Source organism: Mytilus edulis, chromosome 11 (assembly GCF_963676685.1).
Source record: "Mytilus edulis chromosome 11, xbMytEdul2.2, whole genome shotgun sequence".
NCBI classification, from domain to species: Eukaryota; Metazoa; Mollusca; class Bivalvia; order Mytilida; family Mytilidae; genus Mytilus; species Mytilus edulis.
Genome location: NC_092354.1, coordinates 37,239,669 through 37,244,070, shown reverse-complemented (window position 1 = coordinate 37,244,070; position 4,402 = coordinate 37,239,669). Strand labels below are relative to the sequence as shown.

The window sequence follows — 4,402 nt, the reverse complement described above, 5'->3', positions numbered from 1 at the left end:
AGTGCGGACATTTCGCAATTTTTATTGCAAATACTGAACTCGCATCGGCGTTGGCCTCCACGCCGGTTTTAAATACATTAAAATGCTAAGGTGACGGAAACTGCGGAAATTCCGGATTTTGTTTTGCCGATGCCTTAAAAATGTTAGGGCCGGGGGCACAATCTAGGATTACCGGAAATACATATTTGTTAAGGCTTGACGTATAAAGCCAAATACGTACCAAATGTTTCATCAAACACAGCAGTATAGAGGAATTTACTGAAAAAAGGATTTACGTTTCAATTGGACGATAATCATGATAAAACATTCAAGAGGTGAGAAAATATTGATCAAAATCTCCAGTACGAAGATATTTATCTTTAGAAAATGTAAAATGGGGGGAAATGTCTGTAAGAAAAACGGCGCACCATTTTGATGTTCATAAATCTTCAGTCGGGGATCGAGTAACTGGGAAGAGTCCTTTATAAAAGAGCTTCCCAATTTGGCGTAGGACCTCTGAAGGCAATCCTCCACAGAAGGTGTTATCAATGTATTATATGTATGCGATCACATGTTCCAACATCCTTCTTTCAACTATAGACCAACACATTTCAATACAAGTCTCGATTGTTGACAGTAGTCTGTCGTCGCTATTGACAACATGTCACCGCTTGTCCTTTGTATTTGTACAAATCATCAGTATTTCAATAATAACACAAATATATCTCTAATTGCAGACAATACTCCTAATGCCGCAGACAGGGATACTGATCTCGGTAGTCAATGATATTTTATAACCCTTCCTCTGCCAAAAATTTGTTATCACTGTAATATATGTTTACGATCACGTCACGGCTTTAATTATAGATTTGTATTATTATCAATATTTCAATAATAACATAGATATCTCTTTAATTACAGATGATAATACCTCAGCTAACAATGTAACGTCATAATTACGTCGTGACAATGTCATGTTTTCGTCGCATTGACGTCAGGTTATTACGTTGTTTTTACGTAAAAGTGTATGGTTTTCTTGACGTTGTAACAACGTCGTACATTAACGTTGTGCTGACGTAAAATTACGTTTCTACAACGTTATTCCTAACATTACAACAACGTTTATATCACGTTATGTCGACGTTGTCACAACGTCATACATTAACGTTTTGGTGACGTAAAATAACGTTTCTACAACGTTATCCCTGACATTACAACGTTTATATCACGTTATTACAACATCATACATTAACGTTGTGGTGACATAAAATTACGTTTCTACAACGTTATCCCTGACATTACAACAACGGTAATATCACGACACATTATGTCGACGTAATATACTTGCACTTTTATATTATGCTATATAATTGGCCCAAAAATGATCATATATATATATATATATATACATACATAGTATCAACTGTGCTTGAGACCATGAGGTGACCTCTAGATGATACATGTTGGTGTTATTCTGTGAAGGAACTCGTATATTCGACATCATCATCACCTTTTTTTGTAGTTTCAATCGAATCACTGTTTCAGTAATTGTGATTTAACAGAAAGGAATCCTACAGCCATCCATAGCTTGGTCGCTGCCTATTCGAATGCATTTGTTGAAAGTGTTTGTAAAAATAAAATTCATTTATCATTTATGTCACTCTATAGGGGGATGTTGCTCCTGTCTCTTTGAAACGCGCGTCTGGCGTATATACTAAATTTAGTCCTGTTATCTATTATGATTTTATATTAACCCATCTTTAATTGCTGCCTATATGATCTGGAATTTTCCCATTGTTGAGGGCCGTACAGGGGTCTCTATAGTTAATTTCTGTGTCGTTTGGTCTCTAGTGGGGAGTCTCATTGGCAATCATACCACATCTTCTTTTTTATATTTAATTTATTTCATCTAGTGTATACATGTATTAGTATACATTTCTCATTTAGCATGTTAACGTTCTGATTATAATATCTGCTTTGCTAAATACCAACCCATGAAAGTTTTATAAAAAAAAGTTTTATGAAAAGTAAATAATGCCTGTATATCAAAAAGTGAAGAATTGATTGTTAACTTTGTTTATTCTCAATGTTGTCCTGGGTCCCTGGTAGTTGTATTTCTTGATCTGCTGCCCTCTTAGCAATTGGTTCCTGCAATGACAATACGAACACTTAAATTATTATTGTTCTAGGTCTAACATTATTGCAAATAAATACTAGATGTAGCTGTGTGTAAGACGTGGCTTTCCAAATCTCCTCGAAAAACACATGATTATATATTCAGTTTAACTTAATGTTTATACCCTTTATTGTCCAAAAAGACTATCATGATCATGCGAAGCGGATTATGTTAAATTTGAAGAGTCAACAAAATTAATTTTATGGTTCAATAAATTCAAAATAAATTATTGCCATTCATTATAAATAAATGTCTATCAAAAATAAGGCTCAAAGATATATATATTAATACGAATAACAACGTATACAGATGTTTGCGTATGAATATACAACGTATCGCCATAAAAATTGATAACATTGGTTAAAATAATTATCTTTATTTTCAATCAGAAGACAGTAAATACATCAAATTTATTTATATATCTATAATTACAATTTCGTACTGAGTTAAAAAAAAAAAAGAACCAAAATAGAATATAAACAATAATAATTTTGGGAAATAATCCAAGATAGATCGCACTATACGGGGGAAATAAGAGCATTCTTACCTTATAGCGTGTTCGTCCTGGTTTTGAGGGAGCATGCTTTAGGGTTTCCCCAATCAGTTCTTCAATGTCGGCCGTCCTTGCTGAAGGGTAGTTCTTCATGTAAGACTCTACAAGAATTGACATTGATAAAATCTGTATATATATCTAACATTGTTGGGTTGATGTTTAGACGAGTTGTATATATATATAGACAGACATACCTTTGACCTAGGAAGTGGTACGTACATCATGACACACCCTCTGGTGTTGGTTAAAATGGATGTCAAGTATAATATTTGAAATCATAACGGTTCTCAAGATATAGAGCGGACACAATCTTCACCACAGGACATAGGGTTGTCAACTGAAACCAAAGTTTTTTTGACGTTGACCTTTGACCTAGGAAGTTGTACATACATCATGACACGCCCTCTGATGGTTGTTAAAATGGATGTCAAGTATAAACTTTGAAATCATAACGGTTATCTAGATATGGAGCGGACACGATCTTCACCACAGGACACCGGGTTGTCAACTGGAAACCAAAGTTTTTGACCTTGACCTTTGACCTAGGAAGTTGTACATACATCATGACACGCCCTCTGATGGTTGTTAAAATGGATGTCAAGTATAAACTTTGAAATCATAATGGTTATCTAGATATGGAGCGGACACGATCTTCACCACAGGACACGGGGTTGTCAACTGAAACCAAAGTTTTAAACCTTGACCTTTGACCTAGGAAGTTGTACATACAACATGACACACCCTCTGGTGTTGGTTTATAATCATGTTAAGTATTAAGTATGAAATCATAATGGTTCTCTAGATATGGAGCGGACACGAAAGTGTTACGGACGGACGGACGGACAGACTGATCACTATAGGGCTATCCGCCTAAAGGCGGGGCCCTAATAAATGTGTATAAGGTAAAAGTTAAAAATAACTGTGTTAGTTAAACCAGTTTAACATCGGTTTTTAATAATTTTGCCTTCTATTAGCATTTTATAGAGCTATTTCTATGTTACGGTATAACGCAATTCTTTATTTTTTGATGACGTCATTTCTCAAAAACAACATAAGTGACCCCAAACTTTTTTTCGCCTAAAATATTGTAATAAGTAAGATCTGTCCACATGCAAAATTTCAATGAATTATTATTAGTAGTATGAATAGTTTGATTTCCCTTTAATAAGAAATTGCCACAGTTTCATTAAATGCAACCACGTCTGGCGTACTGGATTGTAATTCTGGTACCTTTGAGAACTATTTACACCACTGGGTCAATCACCCGAGGGTATCACCAGCCCAGTAGTCAACGACATGAATATCAATAATGTGGTCATTTTTATATATTTCTTTGAATTTTTGAAAAACTAAGGATTTTCTTATCCCAGGCATAGATTAACTTAGCCGTATTTGGCACAACTTTTTGGAATTTTGGATCCTCAATGCTATTCAACTTTGTACTTGTTTTGGCTTTATAAATATTTTGATATGAGCGTCACTGATGAGTCTAATGTAAACGAAACGCGCGTCTGGCGTACTAAATTGTAATCCTGGTACCTTTGATAACTATTTATTGGTAATTCATTTGGAATTTACCTTAAATCGACCATATTCTAATTCAAATTGTAAAGCGTTACCTACCATAAGTGTATTGCTTTTTTGCACATTTTACTGTTAAATTGACAACTTTTTTATAATTGTATTTGATGTTA

General features: G+C 34.4%; 1 long non-coding RNA gene across 1 annotated transcript; it reads right to left on the bottom strand.

Moving 5' to 3' along the window:
* Positions 1 to 2,039: 2,039 nt before the first annotated feature.
* Positions 2,040 to 2,806, bottom strand: LOC139494826 (uncharacterized). Its single transcript, XR_011657173.1, has 2 exons — positions 2,703 to 2,806; positions 2,040 to 2,127 (listed from the first exon to the last, which is right to left on the bottom strand). It is a non-coding gene; the product is annotated as an uncharacterized lncRNA (long non-coding RNA).
* Positions 2,807 to 4,402: the final 1,596 nt, after the last annotated feature.